The following is a 23783-nucleotide window of genomic DNA, read 5'->3' as shown; positions in this document are numbered from 1 at the left end:
GATTCAGCCCCAAATCGGGGTCCCTGCCCAGTGGGGAGCCTGCTTTTCCCTCTCTCTCTGCCTCCTGGCTCCTATTCTCTCTGTCTCACTCCTATCTTAAATAAATAAGCTCTTTAAAAAAAAAAAAAAAAGAAGAAGAAGAAATTTAACTTATATTCATAAGGCAATTTGTCTACAGTTTATAAAGTATTAGTCTTATGGGTATTATAAGGAAAATAGCAGATTGCTACCCCATGTCTCATGCCCATTTGATTACCCAGATGTGGTATTTGTTTTGGTTTTGCTCTCTATCCCATTAAATTCCCATACCTTTGCAGCCATGGCTTGACTTGTCAACTTCTTGCTTTGGATGGTGAAGGTTTAATTCTTTGAACACTCTTTTCCCCTTACTCTTTTTCTTTGCACATCTTCCCATGTAGCTTTTTACCAATTTGGGGATGCATTCATATTGATTACAACAGAAATAATCCTATCTCAGCCATGCCGTGTTTTATCGTTATGTTTCTTTTTTCATCTAACCTTTTGTTTTTCCTAGAGCTAATTGTGAAAAGACACTTACATGATGTTTTTGGTTTTTGCCATTAATTTACCTCCAGTCTCTCCAAATAAACCAACTTCAGTGCAGTTAGATGTACAAATCCACCAAGGGTTTTATTTCCCTTTATGTTTGAATTGTTCCTGCTGGTACTGCCCTCTGACCACCTAGTATGCTCTGAACTGCTGCCCTGCAGGCTGGCATAGGGCTGTCCTTCTGGGACTTTCCCTCGCCCTTGTCCCAGGAATTCTGTCCTTTCTTCTGTGTAGCAGTGCCTGTTTCCTGGGGGCCATGCCTGCCTTTCTCTAATAGTCCCTCTCTCGGTGAAATTCATTCTCCTGTTGCCTTTTCAGGGGAGGAGGAGAGGAAAGAGGATATGGGGGAGGTAAACCTTGAGAACCTCCTATATCTGAAAATGTCTTAATTGTATCTTCAGTCTTGATTGTTCTTTGAGCTAGGTGTAGAATTCTAGGTTGGAAACCATACCATGTCTGACAGAGTTGAGAATACATTATTTCATTATACTTCAGCTCTGGGGTTGCTGTGGAAGTCCTGTACCTTTCTGATTTCTGGGAGCTTTCTCTAAAACACCTTTTAGATAGAATCTCAGAATCTTTTCATTCCTAGTATGTGACATTTTATTTTATTTTATTTTTTGTGCTAGTGAAGATTTTAACCAGGGAACTTGAATATTCCAAAATGTATTGCATTCTTTGTAAATCCCTCCTGCCCTCCAGCTTTCTCTATTCTTTCATTCTAGATACTGCTTTTAGCCAGAGGTTGAATCTCCTAGATTGATGTTCAGATTTTTATATTCTTTTTTTAAAGTTTTTTTTAATTTGTTTATTCATGAGAGAGACAGAGGGGGTGGGGGTAGAAACACAGGCAGAGGGAGAAGCAGGCTCCATGCAGGGAGCCTGACATGGGACTCGATCCCAGGTCTCCAGGATCACGCCCAGGACTGTAGGCGGTGCTTAACCTCTGAACCAGGCTGCCCAGATTTTTATATTCTGTCCGTTTTCTCTCCCTGGTATTGATGTTCTGTTTTCTTGAAGATTGTAAAAATTCCTCGCTGAAACTCCTTTGCTGCATATCTATTCAGTCCATTTTCTGTGCCAGGTACCTGTAGGAAATGGGAATGCAGCTGTGACTACACAGACGTCAAGCCCTTGCCATTGCTGAGTTTACCTTCTAGTACGTACACCTTCACTTAATCTTCCTGCTTTTGTATGATGCCCTTATTTGTGGAAGGTATCTTACATCTAGTAGCTTTTTATTTGTTTATTTAAGCAACAGAATAAAAATGGGAGACACACAGCTGCTTGGTGGGGGAGGCCATTGAGGGTTCCCCAGTATTTTCTTCAACAGTCATCCTGGTTTTGCTTCACTCTAAAGCTCCCTGCCCTCTCTGGTCTATGCTGCACATCCAGTTCCAGAACGTTCCAGGTTCTTGTTGGCTTGTCCCTCACTGTGGGCCCTTGAAGCAGAGAATATCAAAATCCAAGTCCATTACCTAATGTTTATCCCTTTTCCCTTTCTAAATCAAGTGACCTCCTCAGACTGATAATGACTTTTTTCCTGTCTGCTCTTCCTTGTAGGTTTAGAAGACTCGAGTTTGGCTGTCATTCCAGTGTGGGTTTCTTTCTTTCTTTCTTTTTTTTTTTTTTTACATTTTATTGTTTAGATATAATTGACAGTTTCAGGTCCACAATGTAGTAATTCATAATTTTATGCATTTTTCAGGGCTCATCAAGATAAGTGTAGTTATAATTCCCTTTATCTGTTTCACATATTTCTCCCTCTGCCCCTTTCCTGGTAATCACCAGTTCTCTGTCTTTAAGAGCCTGTTTCTTGGCCTCTTTTCTTTATTCATTTTGTTTCTTAAATTCCACATGAGTGAAATCATGTGGTATTTGTCTTGCTTCACTTAGCATTATACTCTCTAGTTCCATCCACGTTGTTGCAATGGTAAGATTTCATTCTTTTTTATGGTTGAGTAATATTCCATTGTGTGTGTGTGTGTGTGTGTGTGTGTATATATATATATATATACATATATATACTATATCTTCTTTATCCATCTATCAGTAGGCACTTGGGTTGCTTCCATATGTTGACTCTCATAAATAATGCTGCATTAGATATAGGAGTGTGTATATGTTTTCAAGTTAGTGTTTTCATATTCTTTGGGTAAATACCCAGTATTTACTGAAATTACTGGATCATAGGGTAATTCTGTTTTTAAAGTCCTAGTTACAGCAGTAGGTAAGAAAAAGAAATAAAAGGCATCCAAATTGGTAAGAAAGAAGTAAAACTTTCACTATTTGCAGATGATTTGATACTATATATAGAAACCCTGAAAACTCCAGCAAAAAACTACTAGAACTGATAAATGAATTCAGTAAAGTCACAGGATACAAAATTAGTATACAGTAATCTGTTGCATTTCTATACACTAATAATGAAGTAACAGAAAAAGAAAACAATCCCATTTATAATTGGCACTAAGAATAATAAAATGCCTAGAAAGTAAAAGACCTGTACACTCTGAAAACTATAGTACACTGATGAAAGAAACTGAAAATGACACAAACAAGTGGAGGGATATTCCATGCTTATGGATTGGCAGAATGAATATTGTTAAAATATCCATATCACCCAGAGCAATCTACAGAAAAATTGCAATCCCCATCAAAATACTAACAATATTTTTCCTAGAACTAGAACAAATAATTCTAAAATTTGTGTGGAACCACATAAGACCCAGAATAGCCAAAGCAATCTTGAAAAAAGAACAAAGCTGGAGGTATCACAATATTAGATTCAATATAAACTACAAAGCTGTAGTAGTTGAAACAGTATGGTACTGGCACAAAAACATACCACATAGATCAGTGGAACAGAATAGAGTCCAGAAATTAACCCATGCTTTATGGGCAATTAATCTACAACAAAGGAGGCAAGAACATACAATGGGGGAAAAGACCGTTTCTTTAACAAACGGTGCTGGGAAAACTGGACAGCTACATGAAAAAGAATGAAACTGGGCCACTTGCTTACACCATACATAAAAATAAACTCAAAATGGATTAAAGGCCTAACTGTGAGCCCTGAAGCCATATAATTCGTAGAAGAAAACAGATAGTAATTTCTTTGACATCAGCCATAGAAACATTTTTCTGGATGTGTCTCCTCAGGCAAGAGAAACAAAAGCCAAAATAAAGTGTTGGGACTCCACCAGAATGAAAAGCTTTTGCATAGAGAAGGAAACTACCAACAAAACAAAAAGGCAGCCCACTGAATGAGGGAAGAGACTTGCACATGATAGATCAGTAAGAGGTGAATATCCAAAATATAAAGAACTTATACACTCAACACCAAAAGAGCCAATTAATCTAATTAAAAATGGGTAGAGGACTGACCCCAGTAAACATTTCGCCAAAGACCTACAAATGGCTGGCTGGCAGACACATGAAATGGGCTCAACATCACTCATCATCTGGGAAATGCAGATTAAAACCACAATGAGATATCACCTCACAACCCTCAGAATGGCTAAAATCAAAAACATAAGAAACAAGTGTTGATGAGGATATGGAGAAAAAGGAACCCTTGTGTGCAGTTGATAGGGAATGCAAACTAGTACAGCCATCATGGGAAACAGTTTGGAGGTCCTTCAAAGAAATCCATTGTGGTTTTGTAAGAGAATAGGAAGGAATTCATATTTAGTCTTCAATATTGAAGAATTCTTACTGGCTTCCAATTAAGGGAGTTCTTGGTCCGTAATAGCCAATTTAACAGCAGAAATTATGGTTTTAACTTTATTCATTTAGTAGCATAAATATTTAATTGGGATAATGTGAGCATTTCATATTTTAGAACTTTCAAGTAATTCTACTGAAACACTGTTTCTACTTCATCAGCATTTCCAAGTAACAAATATTGAGCATTTTCTTTGAGAGCAAGTTCCTTTCCCTTCTTTTGAGTATAAATTGCCCAAGGGCAGTGACTTTGTTTTGTTGGTCACAAGGGCTAGAAGGGAACCCAACATATTATAGACACTGTTGCTAAAACAAATGAATTTTTGTTTAATTCTTTTTGAATCTAATGTCACAATTACTACTGTTAACAATTTCAGTTTTGGTTTTGAACATTTTATGATGGGATGGAGTCTTTGCCATGCTTTACTTACAGGCCATCTCTTTGCTTCTTTTCTCTGTCTTGTGAAGCATTAGCTTGCAGCCTTGTTTCACCATTCACAAGCATGTTTACTTTAAAGTAGTCAGTTTTTACTTATTGTATTTTGTTGCAAAATGATGAGTGTTCATACGCTTCCCCCCTTTCCTCGCCCCCCAATTTAAAGACTCTCAACTAAAACCATCCTTGGCCGTGATAAGGACTGATGAGAGATTAGATCTTTTGAAAGGGTAGTGTTATTTCCTCTTTCTCTTTTCATGCCTCTCCCACTTTTTAACCAAGAGGTAGGTAAATATTCTCCACCTGTAGCCTGGGGCTTCAGATTAGATGCTGCTTTAGAGTGCAAACATGTTAGATATTTGGTTTCTATTTCTTGACCCTAATGCTTCTGGGAAGAAAATTACTTAAAAATTAAAGATAATTCCCTGTAGAACATGTGGAAGCGGGCCATAGTAGTGAGGAGCCAAAGTGTATCTAGTGGTGGACCTTCTCACCCCTCTGGTCCCACATACCCTTCCTTATCCCGTCTTACACTCCGGGGACTTAGCCTGTATGGTTTCCTTGGTTGCAAGTTAGCGGTCTTTTCTAGATAAGTAAACTTCCCTGGAAATGCTTCTGAGTATGCTTGTAATCCTCTGTTTCTGTGGCTACACTGGGTAGCATTTCCCCTGAAGTTGTGCCTAATTGTGCAGTTGCTCATGAGCTCATTTGGATTGTAACTTTGCGAAGGGCCCTGTCTCTCTCCTTGCTGTCTGCCTTCTCAGGGAGGGTCCTCGCATAGCCTTCACTCTGTATCTGACAACCTTGTGACCATGGATAGGTAACAGAACTTGGTAAATTGCGGGGGAATGTATGGGAGCTTTGTGTCTTGTGGTTATGATTACAGGCTGATTAAAACCCTACCCTTCTAAAAAAAAAAAAAAAACAAAAAAACAAAAACATTTAAGATAGTGCTGAAAGAAATGCTTTCTTCACAGCTACAGTTTTGCAAATTGGTTAAATGTGTATATTTAAGATACAATAGGACAATTACTTTCAGTGTAAGGTACACACCCACGTACCCACATGTATACAATGCCCTGAAATTCTCAGTTGACTTGGTCGATTACTATTTTAATTGAAAATTAATTAAATTGAAGCTTTTGTAGATCCCAAAAACTTTCCCCTTTTCCACACTGGTCTTTTAATATGCAAATTTCAGTTTATAAGGTCTTCTATACCAAGATCAACAAAGGCCAATTACTTAAGCTTTCTTAGTCCCTTCTGCATTTATATTTATTTTATAGAGTTGTTGTCAGATAATAAAGATGTTTGTAAAGCAGACATAAAAAAAGCTTAAATATTAGGTCTCTTTCCTAATACATTTAAATAATGTAAATGGCTTTTTTTGGATAATGTATAGAAAGTAATGTTAAAAGTAAAATACTAATTGTTGAAAGTTAAATCTTTCAGTACTTCTTAATGTACAGTTTATTGGTATAAAATTAAGAAAGCCTAGAATAATATTTTCTTTTTTCCCCTCAAAACATTGGACCCTGAATATACAATTTTAGACATATTCAGTATTTGATTGGTTTTTCTCTTTGAAAATGGTCCTAACAATGTTTGTTATTTTCCATTTGGAAGTGTCTTGTTTTGTAAGCATCTTTTTTAAAAAAAAATTTTAATGTGTATATGCCTTCTTTCAAGTAGATGAAGCATCTGATGATAGGGGCCTGTGCCTTGGTTTCCTTTTGAATTACCAGTGCTTAATAAGTTCTCAAACCTATTTTAAGTTCTGAATGTTTGAGTTTTTAAATATTTATTAATTTGAGTACATTTAAATTTCTTTCATGAGCAAAGAAACTAACTGAACATTGGTATTGTAAATGGCATCGAACTAACCAAGCTAAAGAAAATTACATAGTAGTGCTCATTAAAATGGTTAAAATGTTAGTGTTGGGGGTGGATATTTGAGTCTGTTTTGCTTACTGTGACCTTCCCAGTACCTAGACTAGTTCCTATTCCATTGTAGGTATTGAATGCTAATTGTTGAGTGAATGCATATGGTAGAAGGGTCTTAGATTTAGTAGTTAGACATTGTGCCCACTAATGCCTCACTGTTACTTAACCCTGATTAAGAGCAGGTCAGGGGGGATCCCTGGGTAGGTCAGTGGTTTAGCGCCTGCCTTCGGCCCAGGGCATGATTCTGGAGTCCCAGGATCGAGTCCCACATTGGGCTCCCTGTGTGGAGCCTGCTTCTCTCTCTCTCTCTCTCTCTCTCTCTCTCTCTCTCTCATGAATAAATTAAAAAAAAGAAAAAGGTCAGTATCCCATGACTTGTTTTATAGCTAGAAGTTTGTACCTCTTAATCCCCTTCATCTGTTTCACCTATCCCCCCTACCCCCACTCTTTCCTGCTGGCAACCAGAAGTTTGTTCTCTGTATTTGAGTCTCTCTGTTCTGTTCATTTGGTTTTTTTTTTTAGACTTCACATATATGTGAAATCATATGGTATTTGTCCTTCTCTGGCTTATTTCACTGACCATCATACCCTCCAGGTCTATGCAAATAGTGTCAAATGACAAGATTTCATTCTTTATTGCTATATAATACCTCATTGTGTGTGTTCGTGTGTGTACACACCACATCTCCTGTCTCCTTTCATCTGTCAGTGGACGCTGAGGTTGCTTTCGGGTCTTAGCTATAGTAGATAGTGCTGTAATGAACATAGGGGTGCATATGTCTTTTTGGATTGGTGTTTTTTTCTTTGAGTAACCTAGAAGTGGGATTGCTGGATTGTCTGGTACTCCTCTTTTTAATTTTTTTAGGAAACGCCATGATAATTTCCATAGTGGCTACACCACTTTTCATTCCCACCAATAATTCACAAGGGTTCCCTTTTCTTCACATTGTCGCCAACACTTGTTATTTCTTGTTTTTGTAATACTAGCCAATCTAACAGGTGTGAGGTGATAACTCGTTGTTATACTTCAGCTAAGAAAAACCAGAAAGCATGTCACTTGTTTCTAGTGTCTTGCCTGGTGAGGGCATTTAACAGATTTCACAGGGCTATTAGAAAGATTTCAGGAAATGTTGACTATAAAATTACTTTGATCAATGTGAAGTGCTATGTAAATATATGGACACATTCCTGCTGTGCAATTCTTTATTCAGAATCTGGGCCAAAACATACAGGGAATCCTTTTAGTTTGGCTATTTATACTTGATAGGAAACTAATGGCATTTTTTTCTTGGGGGGTGGGTGGGTTTGTTTTTCTACTTATAAAGAAACTTATTAGAGTTGGGATCTCATATTGGAAGGTTTTTGGATGTAATTTACTTAAGAACAGTAGAAAGTTTAATACAACTTCCTTAGCTGTTCCTTTTCTTCTGCCTCTTCTTAGATCAATATGTACTCCATTTTTGATATGCTTTTCATTATTCTTCATCTCCCTTACCCCTTTTAAATTTTTTTAAAAGATTTTATTTATTAGAGAGAAGACACGAGTGGTGTGTGTGTGGAGGGGGTGGGTGTAGGGAGAGGGAGAGACAGACTTCCTGCTGAGCAGGGATCCCAGGACCCCAGGATCAGGATCTGAGCTGAAGGCAGACACTTAACTGACTGAGCCACCAAGGTGCCTCGCCCCTTCCTCCACCCATTTTAGAGTGTTAAATAACAAACACCCATAGAACTTTCATGGGTAGCATTAACTCCTGTGATATCCAAAATTGAAATAAGGCTAATCTAGAGCCTTTCGTGAGTCTATGTCATGAGGTTGGGAAGTTAAAAAAACCAAATAACGATAAAAAAGCTTATCTAAGTAATTTGAAACACCCAGTATGTGGCTCAGTTAATTTGGGGCCAGTTAATAAAAGCTTATCTTGCCTGAAGATACTTGAATATCCATAACTATTGAATCAGGACAGGTCACATTTGAGGAGTGTGGGTATAGTTTTCACAAATAGTGTAGCCCTACACAATTACTATGTTGGGTCATGTTTCCTTATGAGCATCTTTCATTTCCTCTGGGATTATATGCTGAGCAAATGGAAATAGATACTGCTTCTTAATTGATCTTGCTTTTATCTTCCTATGATACCAGTTCCCGTGCTTCTCTTGGTGGTGATGATGTAGTATCCCTCTCTAAATTTAGCCAATGGAAAAGAAAGTTGTCCACTAATCCAGTGCTCTGAAGGTGGCCTTTTCATTTGTTAAAAGGCGAACAGATTGAACTGAGACATTAGGAAGCTTATCGAGTGTCTGTCTCCTGGACCCCATCCAGCCTCTCCTTGCCTGGCCCAAGATGCTATCTTCATCAGCTCATATTTCCAGTCTTGAGGTGCTCTGTCAAATTGGGAACACAAAATTAAAACTTAGTCTGTGTAGTTCATTTTAGGTAAGCTTTGTAAAGGAGTCCCTTTCTCACTGGAAAAATAATCAGGAATCATACTGAAATTTGCAGAGATAGGGCCTCTTGACATTTGCTCTTTATTATTTCTGTGTGCTAGAAATTGTAGACCCATCATCATGGCTGTGGGCTTTCATCTCATCTCTGCTTTGCTAATACGTTCAGAATAGTCCCAATGTGTGTGCTTCAGTATTGGGAATGATATTTAGTACAATAAGTAGCATATCCATAGGGATTGTACTCCTATGAAATTTGCAGTTTCTAACCCATTATATCCAGCAACATGGATGTGTGTTTGCCAGATACTCCTCAACAGTCCTCCCCCTTTCTTTGGCTAATTACCAAAGAAATTGGAATTGTGTTTCTCTGTAGTTTTTTAATTTTGTTTTTATTTTGCATTTCCACCACAAGAAGGTTATTAAAATAAGCAAGAGCTTATGATGGTGCATAATGTTTGTTATAATGAATATATAATTGACATGCTATTTTTTTTACCCTGAGGAGAAAAAAATAAAACTACAAAGAGATTCTCCCATAGTAGTTGTTTACTGCTTTCATTGTGCTCCTCTACTGACGGATTGAAATTGCTTTTATGGCAGTGGAATTTTATTTTGGTGGATGTTCATGCCTGTCTCTTGGGACTTCTACAGAATCTTCCATGTGGGCAAGAACTCATAGAGTCTCCTTTTCTGAAACACTGGGCCTTGGTTGGAGAATGCTTAGTCATGAAATAAATGCATGGAGTGCTTGCTGCCTGTGAGCACAGTGATAGGTATGAGAGGAGTAGAGTGGCGAGATGAACTCAATACCTAGCCTTTGGAACATGCAATCTAGTATAACCCAGTGTATAGGTAGCTGCCCTTGTGCTGCCTTTCTTCCTTTCCCTTAAACATGATGGTGCTAGCGGATCTGAGTCTGAGAGGGAAGGATGGCGGGGAAATGCTTTCCCAAGGATGTGACAGTGTCACGTCAGTAAGAGAGGAAAAAAAAAAAAGTCAGCACGAGTTAGACTGTATTAAGAGATAACTTGGGGATGGGGCAGGGAGGGGAGAGGTGGGGTACAGAAGAGCAGCCCAGAGGCAGGAACAACCTGTGGAAAGATCTTGCAATGCAGTGAGACACCAGACTGACTGGAGAGGGAGAGAAAGAGCAAATGGAGAGGAAACGGCAGACCATTGTGGTGGGAATGTAGTAGTGAGAAAGCAGGAGCCCAGGGATTCTGTGTGAAATGAGAGAGAAGAGGAGAAGGGGGGGGGGTGAAGGGGAGATGGAGGGGCAGGGCACGCGGGGTGTTCAGGATGCCCAAGGATTCCCAAGTTTGTCTTCAGATGGCTAGGAAGCCTTTGGGTAGTTTTCAGCAATGGAGTGACCTGACCCTGAACAGGAAGGTGACAGAGTCTTAACAGAATTGTTAATTGTTAGGGGCCTTTTGTGAGGTCTGGTAAGATGTGGAGAATGAAATGGTCATCTTAGAAATTCTTAGCTAGGTGAGTGAAGTTAGGCTTGAGCACTTTCTAGTTTTGAGGGGATTCTTTAACTTGGATAAACTTAGAAATGTTTTTTTTTTCCTTCTGCTTTTCTCATTTATATCCTGTATTTCTTGTATGACTTCATATGCAAAGTGGTCATTTAAAATATGGCCAAAGTCTTCATGATACTCAATTTACTTTGAAAATCTAAAACTTTGATTTTCTCCATTATTTAAAATACACAGAACTTTATATGTTTATATAGTAACAGGTTTCATACGTTTGAATTTTGGAGCTCTTGTCAGTTTTTGTGAGTTTAATTTTTTAACATTGTAGCTATAAAATTGTATTTCAAGGAAATGGGATGTGTGTGAGAGTGAAATTCAGATATATTGTGTGTCTTCATATACACGTGTACATATCTACGTACATGTTCAGTCTGATCTTCATTTTTATGGCATTTTTAGATAAGCCAAGTTGTATCAGTAAAAGGATATTCAGTAGGAGTTGCTGGCATGCGCTAAAAGATGATGACTGCAAGTAGTTGGACGTTTAGAATTCAGCATAAAACCAGATACCTATTCTTAATGATAGATCTAAGCATGGGATTCCCTACCCCTGATTGAGAAGCAGAGCTTGAGGGAACTTTAGTTGTGATGTCCACATTAGACTGAGCAGGGCTAGGAGGACTGTTAGATGAGCTTGTAAAGCAGTCCACTCCTAGCATAAAGACCGCCCGACTTTGCACCATTGGGATCCTCAGCTACTCTGCTGCTGCCCATCTAGGCATCTCATGGAAAGTTTGCATATGGGATAATCCAGGCATTTATGTAGTGCCTGTTATCTGTCTTTCTTTTATGTTGGAGACCTATTGGGGTAATACCTACCTATACTGGTGCAGAAGAAACTCATGCCAGTTACTTAGGTTAATATAGTCTGTATTCATAAATATAGACCAGTTACCAAGTCTCGTTTGCTTTTTGGGGAAACTAATAACATTAACAAAATAGATCTGCTGACTTTGTAGGAAACCAGAAGCTAAAGGAATAGAGAACTCAGTGTGCTTAGAGTTAAGAGAATAATGCACCTTTAAACATGAACAGATTGCTGGAAAAAGCAGCAGTCAGATCATTATTTTTAGTCTTCTTTAATTTCTTGAAAGTAACTGGAATAGGAATGGACAGGGCTAAGAACCAAACTGCTTATCCATATTTGTCAAAATCCCCCCCAAAAGAGAATATATGAGAGAAGTTAGAGGACATGGAGGGCATAATCCAAACCTCTTATCTTTAACAGTTCTAGAAGCAGGAATAGACAGTTGAGAGGAAGGAGGAATAAATAATAGAGGAAAATTTCTTTGATCTCAAGAAAGACAACTCCCCAGCATATGAACTAAAATGGATGAGAAAAGACCTAAACCTAGACATCCTGGTTGTTGAATTTCAAGGCTTACACTGCTACAGATGTTCAAAAGAAGAAACAGGTTATCTGCAGTGTAATAGACCTCAGACATTTCATAGGGGATACTAGATGCTTAGCTGAAAAAGGAATACTGTCTTTTTAGTTTTGAGGAAAGATATTTTCAAATTGTAATGTATCCAGGCAAATCACAGATTGTGGAGACAAACAGTAGAGGATTTGGGTTTTGCAAAGATTTAGAAAATTTGCTTTCTGCATCCTGTTTTAACGGTGGAAAAAGTACAAGGAAAGAAGATCCATGAGGCCTGGAAAAGAGTGGCTGCGGAGGTGACCCAGGAACCCAGGAGAAGCCAGGAATGAGAAAATGGGTGGACTCTAAAGGTGTGTAACCTTCTTTACTGAGTGGTTGGGCTCTAGAGCCAGACTATTCCTTTCCTTTCCCTGGGCCCTCTGACCATACTCAGCTCCCCAGTGAACCATGCTTCCAGCAGGGCACTGAAACACCACCTGTATGTGGTTTAGCATCTGATGATCACCTTAAAGTTGTCCCAATCACAGCTATTGAACAGAATGGAGAACTAATAGACCTTGACGGTGTGAAAACAGAACCACAAAATCTGGAGGTGGAAGGGAGTGGAAGGGAAGAGACGGAGGGAGTGTGTGGGCTTCATATCTGACCTTTTCACTGCGGGGAGTCAAAGGGCAACAAAGTGATGTTAGTTTATCTGTTTAAAGTTATATAGTAGTTCTATAATTGTCCTCAGATTCCCAAACAAAACTCCAGGAAAGTGGATCTTGGGTGGGGAAGGGTAAGATATTCCTGTTTTAGACCTTTTTATATGCGTTTTAATGTTTTTCCATGTGCAGACATTAAATTAATTAATTAATTAATTAATTAATTGTTAGGGGACAGCTGAGGGGGAGAGAATCTTAAGCAGGTTCCATGCCCAGTGCAGTCCTCTGACTGTATCTCAGAATCCTGAGATCATGACTTGAGCCAAAATCAAGAGTTGGATGTGTAAGCAACTGAGCTGCCCAGGGATCCCCATGTGCAGGCATTTTAATAAAATCATGCAGTGGTTACTTTTAGGACCAAGAAAATAGTTTTTTCCTCATCAAAATTCTTAATTGTATATGCTTACTTTCTATCATCATTCAAGACTAATGGGTCAGAGGCCTTTTCTGCCACGGGACTATAAGCACATGAGTTATGTTCCTTATTAGAAGAAAAGTATTTAGCCCAGGAGATACTGAAGAGGAAGGATCATCCAAATTCTGTTTCTGTTGCTTTTCCTATTCAGGAGCGCACAGGGCTTTTTAGTAGCCTGTTGGGCTTGCATATCCTAACACACTGGACATGGTCAAGAGCAGGAAGGTTCTCATTGGTGATTTAGTTTACCCTTTCAGAAGAGGAAATGCTATTTTCAGACATGAGATAATCGAGCCTGTTTCTTCTAGAATTGGACTGTAGCATCTTCCTTAACTTACCTTGTTATTGATACATAGAACTTGGAGGTCACCGTAGCTGCCTGTCATGGCTTGTATGGTGGCTGTCTTCCAACTTAGAAGCAGCTGTCTAAATCTGCATAACAACATCACATCATTGGCAGATTATTAGGTCACTCTTTTCCCTTGTTCTTTTCAGGTTACATTAGGACTTTCACAGAGGCTGACTTCTCACATTTTGTGGCCATTTTCATGATTCTTATATTTGATTAAAGGCACAGTAGTCAGGCCTAAGGGGAAAAATGACATCTATAAAAGAGCATTTAAAAATTTTTTTTTAAAAAGATTTATTTATTTATTCATGATAGAGAGAGAGAGAGGCAGAGACACAGGAGGAGGGAGAAGCAGGCTCCATGCCGGGAGTCTGACATGGGACTCGATCCCGGGACTCCAGGGTCGCACCCTCGGCCAAAGGCAGTTGCTAAACCACTGAGCCACCCAGGGGATCCCAAAAAGAACATTTTTAAACGTGTCTTTGAAGTGTAGTTCTTGCTGACATCAGATTTGTTTTTTAATCTCCCCTGTTAATTGGAGATGGGATGTCTGATCGTTTGTGAAGTTGCAGGCAGAGTTCACTCTGGTCTTGGACAACACTGAATTTGGTCCATGTGTGCTTGGAGTTGGCAGTTTATCTTCCACTTTAACCAGTGATGAAGTGGAAACAAGTTGACTGACTCCAGAAAATATCCCCTTTGAACCACTAATTTTTCAGTTTTTAGGCCATTGTCCTTGTTAGAGAAGATCTACAGAACGAGAAGAACATTCAGCATGTGGTCTTGGGACTGGTTAAGGTCTGAGAAGTAGAGAAAGTCTAATATTTTCATGGTGATGACTATACCCATGAACTAGCAAGTCTTCCTTTACTATTAAGACCTAGAAAACGTTTGACCTACTAAATTCCAGATCAGGAATAATTACAAAAGTCAGATCCCTATGGAATAAATGTGGTTAAATAATAATACTCTATGGTGAAATTTTATAATTCTTATTCAAGAATTAAACACTTATCTGCTAATCATTGCAGGTGTATAATCCCTTACTTTTAAACCATATATTCTAAAACTTATTTAATCCTTATGTTGAAAGTGACTTTCTTGATTAGCTCTAGGTATTATTTTTTATGGGTAAATGATCTTTTATTAGGTGTTTCTTAAAGATGGTATGTAAGTCATGTTTGTAAGTTGTTACATTTTGAATACAACTGGAAGTATAAATATTGAGTATTACAGTGTTCTGGGACAGTGTGTATAAATATATATTTAAACACATAAATATGTATATATACTAGCATATAACACAAACAGGTTTATAAATATAAATATGTGTTAACATGTAACAAATGCAGGTATGTATATTGACTTATAAGTATACTTAATGAACTTATCCTGAATAAATAGTCACTAAGAATACCAATTAGGGAGGGATACCCTTCTCCTTAGGTGAATACACTAGCAAATGCATAATAGTTGAATCTTTTTTACTTTGTGTATGTCTGTCAAAGAGTGCTAAGAACACCTATATCAAAAAAGTAGCAGGATTTCCCAGCTCCCATGTACATATTCAATCAGGTCGTAGAGGGCGGTGGGGGAATTAATGCTACCCAAGTTTGCCCAATAAAAATAGCAGATCAGATAAGCTGCAAGCCATATGTTCCTACCCCAAGGGGCTTGCTCAAGCTGGGGCCAAGTCAGTAGTGCTTACTTAATGTGTACTTAAAGCTCCTTAAGAAAACTTATATTTCAGTCTGGGCAGTCTGTTTATAAGAGTGAACCAGTAGGAGTGCCTGGGTGGCTCACTCAGTTAAGTTTCTTTCTTCGGCATGATCCTAGCATCCTAGGATAGAGTTCCTCGTCAGGCTTCTTGCTCAGTGGGGAGACTGTGGCTTCCTCTCCCTTTCTCTCCCTTTCCCCCGCATTTGTTCTCTCTCAAATAAAATCTTAAAAAAAAAAAAAATGAACCAGTAAAATACTGTCTTCACCTAGGTTCCTTAATTCCTTTAAGTTCAGTGCAGATTTTTGAGTGGATCTATCTGTAGCCTCTCGATGTAGACAAATATAATATGATCACCTGGGAAGTTTATAGCTGAGAAGATGGTTCATGAAAATAGGAATCATCTTGCCCTGGTGGTGTGTGGCTTTAGACCAAAATGCTGTGGTTTGGATAAAAGTTCCTGCCAATGTAGGAGAATCGCAGGTATTAAAAGAGGTGATGCCTCCTCTCCCTTCCCTGATCTTAGACCACTCTGTCACTGGTGTTAGTGAAGGGCCATGTATGGAATTCCTCCAGTTGCTTGGCTCAGTACTGATGCCCGCCCACCTGCTGTGAGAAGAAGGAATAAAAGTTGAGGATTGACGGTTTATCTCCCCTTTCCTTCTCTGGCCTTAACCTTCCAGGACACTGGTAGAGAACATCATTATTTAAGTGTCAAAGATATGACTTTGGGAACCTGTGGTTTTGAAGAAACCATAGCCCTTAAAATGTGGCATTTGGGACATATGTTTCCTCTGAGGTAGTCTTTGGATACAGAAGTGAGCACTGTTGACCTGCCTTCATCAGAGTTGAATGTTTAAGGTTTGGTACTTTGCCTCAGACCTAGTTGAGGAAAGACCGAGTCTGTGAAATTGTCTAGATGAGACATGATGTAGAAAGCATGCCCATCATTTTGAGAAGATAGGTAAAAATGCCTGAGAATTGGGAAGAGTGAAAGAGCAGAACATTTCTGTATTCTCCTCCTTTCTCCTAGTTAGCTTCTAGAACATTCCCCATCTGGGTTTGGAGTATGGTTTTGCTCCAACTTGCTGTAACTTTTCAGTAGGCTTCTTTAAAAAAAAAATACTTTATAGTTTGTGAATGCATGCTGCAAACTTTTGTCTTGTGCTTGCCACAGCCCTGCAAAACACTAAGATGTTACATGACTTTCTCCATATGAGATCTAGCATGTGACAGGATGGAGACTGGAATTCTGGTGTCTGGATTCATAGTCCAATGTCCTTATAATGTTTTGATCTTTGTTATAATATGTTACGAAAAATTGCAATAAAGAAGTATACTGTTGGCCGTCATTGTTAATATTGCATCAGCTGACATGCCCTTAAAATGCAGTTCTAACCCTGTGCTTTCTCCAGAGTGAATATTATAAAACTGGAAGGTATGTTAGCTCAGGGGTTGGCAAACTCTGGCCATATCTGGCCTTCAGCCTGTTCTTGTATGGCCTGTGAGATAAAAGAGCGCCAAACACTTTTTAAATTGTTGGGAAAAATAAAAATTCACAACCCATAATTTTTATGAAACTCCACTCTCCATATATAAATAACATTATATTGGAGCATGGTCACATTCTTTCATTTATGTGTTGCCTGTGGCTGCTATATTGCTATGATGGCAGAATTAAGTAGTTGCAACAGAGACTGTATGGCCAGCAAAGCCTGAAATTTTACTAGCTGGCCCTTTACAGAAAATGTTGGCCAACTCTTGCGTTAGCCTGTTGCTGTGATCTCTGATTTTCACAGCTCTCTAGCCCTTCTTTTAAGTCCCTTTACCAAGATCTTACCAAAGATCTCTAAAATTTTCCAGTGGTAGATAACCTTGTAGTCAATAGGATAGTCAACTATCTATACCTGAATATTTTCAAATAATTTTTTTAGACTCACATATTGTTACCGACTCATCTGGGCAATCACTTGGACTTCTCCCAGTGGGGGCAAGGCCATTACTACTGCTACACTGGTTCTTTATTCCAGCCTCTGCCTTATGAACACATTCATTACCTTCTATTTATAGATAAAAGAGGCCATTATTGCATTCTCTGTCTTCTCACTAGCTTTGCCTCCAGTTACAGAGGAAGGAGTAACTCTCTCTCTTCCCAGTTTCCTCTACCTTATCTCTCTGTCCCATTCCTCTTGATCTGAGACCTCCCTTCAGTGCATTCCCCTTTTCAGCAGACTCCTGTTTTCTCCACTGGTTCTGTTTTTCTCATTCTATTAATATGCTGCTCTTTCCCCTTATCCTAAAAATATTCTTCCTTGAGTTTCATGCTTTGTAAACTACAACCCTATTTCTTCGTACCTTTAAAGCCAGATCTCTCTAGAAAGAGTTATTTCTTCTCTCTCATCTTATATATACTTGATCTATGAACACAGATTTCTCTTTTAGCTCCTTTGTTGAACTGCTCCCATCAGTGGCCCAATTGTCTAGATAGTTGGCATTTCTTTATTTCCCTTTTAGGACCTCTCATCAGTGATTCCCATATTAACTGCTGCTTCCAGGATGCATCCCATCATTATCTTTAGTGTTTTGGGACCTCTGCTGATCCTCAAGCTCCTGAATTCTCTCTCAGTGACCTTTCTTAGTCTCTGTTACCAAGTCCCCCTTTATCTACCCTCATAAATGTTCCTTAAGTCCCTTCTGTTCTCCTTATGTACATTCTCCTTGGGTGATTTCATTCATGCCTATGGCTTCATCTAACACCTCCTTGTTCAAGTGTCCCAAATACTTTCTCTCTAGCTTCTTTCCTGATTCCCACCTCCTCAGTGGGCACTAGCACGTGGGCATGTCCTATAACTATCTTAAATTCAGCTCGTTTTCTCCTTTCATTAAGCATGCTCATCTCATGTTGCCTGTCTTAGTGGATGGAATCAGTGTCTTAGAAATCATGTGTTAGCTTTGGCTGCCTCCTTTTCTCCACTCCCTATGGATCATCAGATAACTCCTCTTTAGCTCACATGTAGCTTATTTAACGTGTTCTCATTAAATGTTCTGCTGATACTTTAGTTCAGTACCTTCTGATGTCTCACCAGCTCTGCTGAGAAGCCTCCTAATTGCTCTTCCAGTTGTCACTCTCTACCCAAATTGTCCATCATCTATGTGATGATTTATGTCATCTTCATAAAACACATACCTACCATGCCTTTCTCCTTCTCAGTCAAAACACGAATATTAAAGCACATCCTCCTAATGAGAGTGTGGAAGCTGCCCCTACCCACCCTCCAGCCCCAGTTCTTCCCCCACACACCTATACTTCAGCCCCAACAGCATTCGCCATTCCTTGAATGTGCACTGCTTTTTCTTCCATGGCTTCACATAAGTTATTTCCACCTGGAATGGTATTTGTACCATACAGGATGAACTCTTCAGCCTTCCAGAGCCATGTTGAACATAACATCTTCCCATGAAGTCTTTGGACTCTCTTGGAAAGTTAATCACTGTCTTCACTTTGTGAATGTATTTCATGGGACCCTTACTGTATCGCATCATATGTATATCTTACTTGCCTGCCTTCCACACAAGCTGGTCTTTAGAAATTGGAGTGGGAAGGAGAAGAGAGCAATCATCGTGTTGTATTCATCTGAGTATCTGCAGCATCTGGTACTTTATAGTCCCATTGTGGGTGCCTGCCCAAATGAATAGAGAAATGAATTTTAAGAAGCAGGTGGGAGCATCAGGGCCAGATTTCTCAGAATGACTGTGGAGCAGGGAAGTAACTGTGTGCTGTGTGTGTCTTTGAAAGATATCTGCATGACTACTGGATGCTGACCTTTAATATTTGTTTTTTTTTTTTTCTTTTTTGTTTTTCTTTTTTAGATCTGTTGGTAAATTTTGAAGGAAGAGATGACTCTGGGTGTGGTCTGTAAATGTTGGGTATCTGCATCATTCTGAAGCACTTCACTTTTTCTTTTTTTTTTTTTTTGGCTCAGGGATAACACAAGGTGTTGCCTGTGAAGATTTAAATGACAGTGGCCAGTTTCTCAAGGAAGATTCTAGGTTAGGGAAGGAGGAAGAAGAATATAAATTTGGGGAGCTGAGAGGAGCTGTGAACAAGGAGATAGAGAACTATGACTTATTTAGAAAGCAGTTCTGTGAATTTTAATACAACAGATCTACATTCTGTTTTTTATGAGTTTTCATCAGACTTCTTAAAGACAGAAGAAGTGAAACATCTATAGGGCTGCTTTAGACTGATTTCTTCACACTTCCGGGATCATTCTGGCCTTCTGAAGTGGTGATACTGCATCACCTGCTTTGCGTGAGAGATAAGACAATGTGGCAAATTAGATGGAACCATGGTCTCTACAAGCTGCAGTTTTGCCTTTTATGGTCTTATTCTTAGATGAGAAAGGAGAAACAGGATAGAAGTAGGGAAGATCAGGGCTTGTTTTCTAGAGAAATGTTCTCCTGTATCTTACTTAATCTGTTCAAGCTACTATAACAAAATGCCACAGAATAGGTGGCTTATAAATGGCAGCAGTTTTAGTGCTCACCATTCTGGAGGCTGGACATCAGACATCAGGTGCCAGCACGGTTGGACATGGAGGACCCTCTCTGACAGGTTGTGGACCTCTTGCATCCTCACATTTTGGAAGGGCCCTGGGAGCTCTTTGGAGCCTCTTCTATATTTATAAGGCACTAATCCGACTCATGAGGGTTCTGTCCTCTTCTTGATGTAAGCTTCTCCCAGAGACTCCACCTGTAACACCCTCATCTTTGGGGGCTAGCATTTCAATGTGAATTTTGGGGGACACAAACATTCAGACCATAGATTAGAAATGTGGCTGTACTATTAGAAGCCACTAGAAAGCGTAAGAATACTGCCTTCCAGTACTTCTTCACCTAACTCAGATGCTATACTGTTGGAAGTAGGATTTATAGAAATTCCACGAAATGTTCTTAGCTCTTTTGTGAACAGTTTCTTTGATTGTAAGAAATGGTAGCATTTTAAGAATTTGAGGAAGCTTTGTTGCCTTCTTGCATGGTTCACTGTCAACTAGCGTTCTTGGCACAACCCTTCCCTGTAACTGTGCAATGTAGCATTGCAGGAACTAGCTTATCCTAAGACAGTGACTCCTGTTTAATCCTGGATGTGTCAGTTCCCCAGTCATAGCTCCTAGTCATCAGTAATATAAAGTCATTTAGCTGGAAACCAGAAGGTTCACACACACAAAGTTTAATAACCTAGTAGTTGTTAGGAAGTATTTTTATTTTATTTTATTTATTTATTCAGAGCGAGAGAGAGGGGGGCGGGCAGAGACACAGGCAGAGGGAGAAGCAGGCTCCATACAAGGAGCCTGACGTGGGACTCGATCCTGGGTCTCCAGGATCACGCTAAACCGCTAAGCCACCCAGGCTGCCCCTGTTAGGAAGTATTGAAGGGATGTGCTCCTACAGGTATATTTCTTCATCTCTAGTTAGGCTGAGGTGTCTAAACTGTCTTTTGTCTTCGAATTACTGTGTGTATTAAATTATAGTTAATAAGTTTAAGGAGTTGGGCAGAATCATTTAGATGTTAAGATAGGAATGGTAGAATGGTTTGAGGTAGGAAATATTAGTGAACTCGCCAAGATTTTAATGACATTGAACTTTGTATACTGTGTGCCAGACATTATATTAGCTACTGAACTGGCTATCTCAAGAGTGAGAAGGAAGTATGAATGTGATTGTTTCTGGAAAAATAGCACTGCCTTATTTTTGTACTCTTAGCTTTGTAAAGCATTGATCTTTTGAGGACTATTACTGAGCTTCTCATTAGATCAGTTATTCTTTTTCCTGTTATGCAAATTAAGTTATACTCTTAAATTTGATTTTTGATTATATGCAGAGATCAATGTATTCAACAAAAATCTGAACATTTACTGTGTTTGCTATAATCTAGGGAAGGCATGGAAGGAATGGCATTGTTACTGGAAACTTTTTTATTAATAATAATTTTAATTGTGGAGAATTAAAGAAATTTAGATTCTTTCTTAAACCTGTTGCATCTCCTGTGCTTTGTGATTTTTCTTGATATTATCACTGGAACATTTATTACACTTTTTCTTGGGGACATTATATAATCCTAGTGATGTCCAAAAATAGCTTCACAGATTTTGTAATTTATTCTTTAAGTTTGTCAACTTTGAAAATGTACCGGAAATAAATTAGACGCTCTTTTTGCAGAAAGGTGAGGGATCCATCCACACCTTAGTACTTTAACAAATTCATTTCAGTAGAAGATGCTTGTTAGATGAGGGAGGCAACATAAAAGGTTTTGCCATATAAGCATGTGAGCAAGGAAGCCAGAAAAGCTAGCAGTGGGCAGGAGGGTACAGCAGTGGGGAATGGTCCTGGTGAGATGATCCTGAGTGCTTTCCAGATCCTGTGTGCCACGAAAAGCCATTGCAGTACTTGAATGTAAGAGAGTAATACAGTTTAAATAGTATCCGACCAATGCAGCCGTGGTCATGCTGTTCAGAGCAGGATTGCAGGGGGCAGTGGTGGCAGCGGCTACAAGTTGGCTGAAGAATAGATGTCACTCATGTGGTACGAGGTGGCGAGCATCTTGATGAAGGAAGTTGTTATAAGTCCACAGAGAACATGTGGAAAGCAGTCTTGTGGGAAGCAGGCCAACTTAAGATATTTGGGAATGAAAATCTTCAGTGCATTCTGGGGTCTGGCCCAGTTCTGCTCTTGTTCCAAAGGCTTGGACTAAATTTGAGGAGTGGCTGACTTATGGGTAGAACTTTGCTGTGGAGCATGGGGAAACCTGCTGTTCAGAACTTTATTACCTGTTTTCTCCTTCAGCAGCATTGTCTTACTCTGTTTTTAGGGTCATTGCAATCATCACTGAGCCTCTCAAATGACTTCACATCCTCATATGAAAAATCCATTAAATTAATTGACTGAAAAAGATAAAATTGCCCTTTAGAAAGTTCCTTTGTTTTATGCTCAGTAAGAAGACTTCCTGGGCGGGGCACCTGGCTGGCTCAGTCGGTAGAGCATGGGACTCTTGATCTTGGGATCGTGAGTTCAAGCCCCATGTTGGGGTGTAGAGTTTTATTCAAAAAAAAAAAAAAAAAAAAAAAACCAAAACCATAAAAATGCTTCCTGTTACTATAACCCTTTGGCTACATAGTGAAGAATGACTAGGATGTAATGGCTTCCGCTCCTTTCACCTCTCCTCCTCCATCACAGCCTTGGACACTAGTTTAACATTGTTGTTTTGTTAGCTTGCCCCCATGATAATTCTCCTCCCTCCTCTAAAAACCTCCATGCCAAAGGACAATGTGGAGCATTCTTTCTTGCAATAGAGGCTAATTGTGTTCTTAGTCGGGATTGTGCTGTCATTGCCACAATCACTGTGCCATTGTACTGGGAGGCTGGGTCACAGTAGTTATTGTGCAAAGTAATGAATGCTGTTTACTCGGGATGCGTTGTCGCCTGCATCTGTGGGTGAGAACACGCAGTTACTGTAATTTGCCTGGCAAATGATCAAACATCATCTGTTAAGCAAGTTAGCTGTCACAAAGAGCTATTGATCTTTTTTTAAAAAATATATATAGAATTTTAATGAGAAACTTGGAGTCCTAGAGATTGAAGGTGTGAACAGCTACCTTGTGAGTGCTGCCTATTAACCCCTATCTCTCAGTGTATTTGGGGATCAGGTTTACATGTGTAGATGTTAGGGAACTGGGGATGCCAGCTCCATGGGTCCCCACTCTGACTTAGCTAGAGAAGGGCTACTTCACCCCCATGTAATTACATACCAGGTAAGTGAGGTGAGCACTGTCAGCCAGGAGCGAGGCTGCACTGCAGTGGCCCCTTCCAGACACTCGTGAATTCTCAAAATGGGATCACTGTGAATGCAGTTTCTTTGCCTTGGTCTTTCACCTACAGGGGAAAAGGGTTTTTTGTTGTGGTTGTTTGTTTTTTTAAATGTATTTGTTGGAATGGGATAGTACTTCTCTCCAGAACTCTTGCTCTAAAATAAGAGGAAACGTTTTGTTTGCTCTTTTAAATAACTGTGGTGATATTTTTTGCAAGAATTTTAATCATCCCAGTTTTGGAGCTGATTGTTTTCTTGACTCCCACATCCCTTAGTTTCTCTCTCTCCATCTCACTGCCCATTTTTGAACACTTCAGCCCCCCCCCCCGCCTCATTAGCAGTGCTCATTAAAAGTGGTCTGGGGAAGGCATGTTACAGAGGTCCTTTTTATACTTGTGTCTCCAGGTTTTGTCAAATTTCCAGCAAATGCAAACAAAGTTATTGCCTTAAGTGATGTTTAACCTCATCTAGAGTTTTTACCTGTTCCCTCCTATCCTGCTTGTTAGTACGTGTCTAAATGATTGCTTTGTAGAAAAATGGATTTTCCTACCAGAGTAATTTGTTTCCCTGGAAGGGAGAGTATATGATGTTTGATGTGACTTAAGTTTTTACAGTTTGAGGTCTTTTTCGTGATCTCAAGAACTAATAGCAGGGGTTGGCAATTTGGGAGGAGGGAAATATATTAATTAGACC

General features: G+C 39.3%; 1 protein-coding gene across 2 annotated transcripts in view; it reads left to right on the top strand.

The window, feature by feature from the left end:
* SLAIN1 (SLAIN motif family member 1) overlaps nucleotides 1-23783 on the top strand; it is a 59332-nt gene that overhangs the window by 17642 nt on the left and 17907 nt on the right. The window lies entirely within an intron of this gene.

Source organism: Canis aureus, chromosome 17 (assembly GCF_053574225.1).
Source record: "Canis aureus isolate CA01 chromosome 17, VMU_Caureus_v.1.0, whole genome shotgun sequence".
In the NCBI taxonomy this organism is placed as follows: domain Eukaryota; kingdom Metazoa; phylum Chordata; class Mammalia; order Carnivora; family Canidae; genus Canis; species Canis aureus.
Note: the sequence above shows the minus strand (reverse complement) of the source record. Positions and strands in the feature narration are given on the sequence as shown.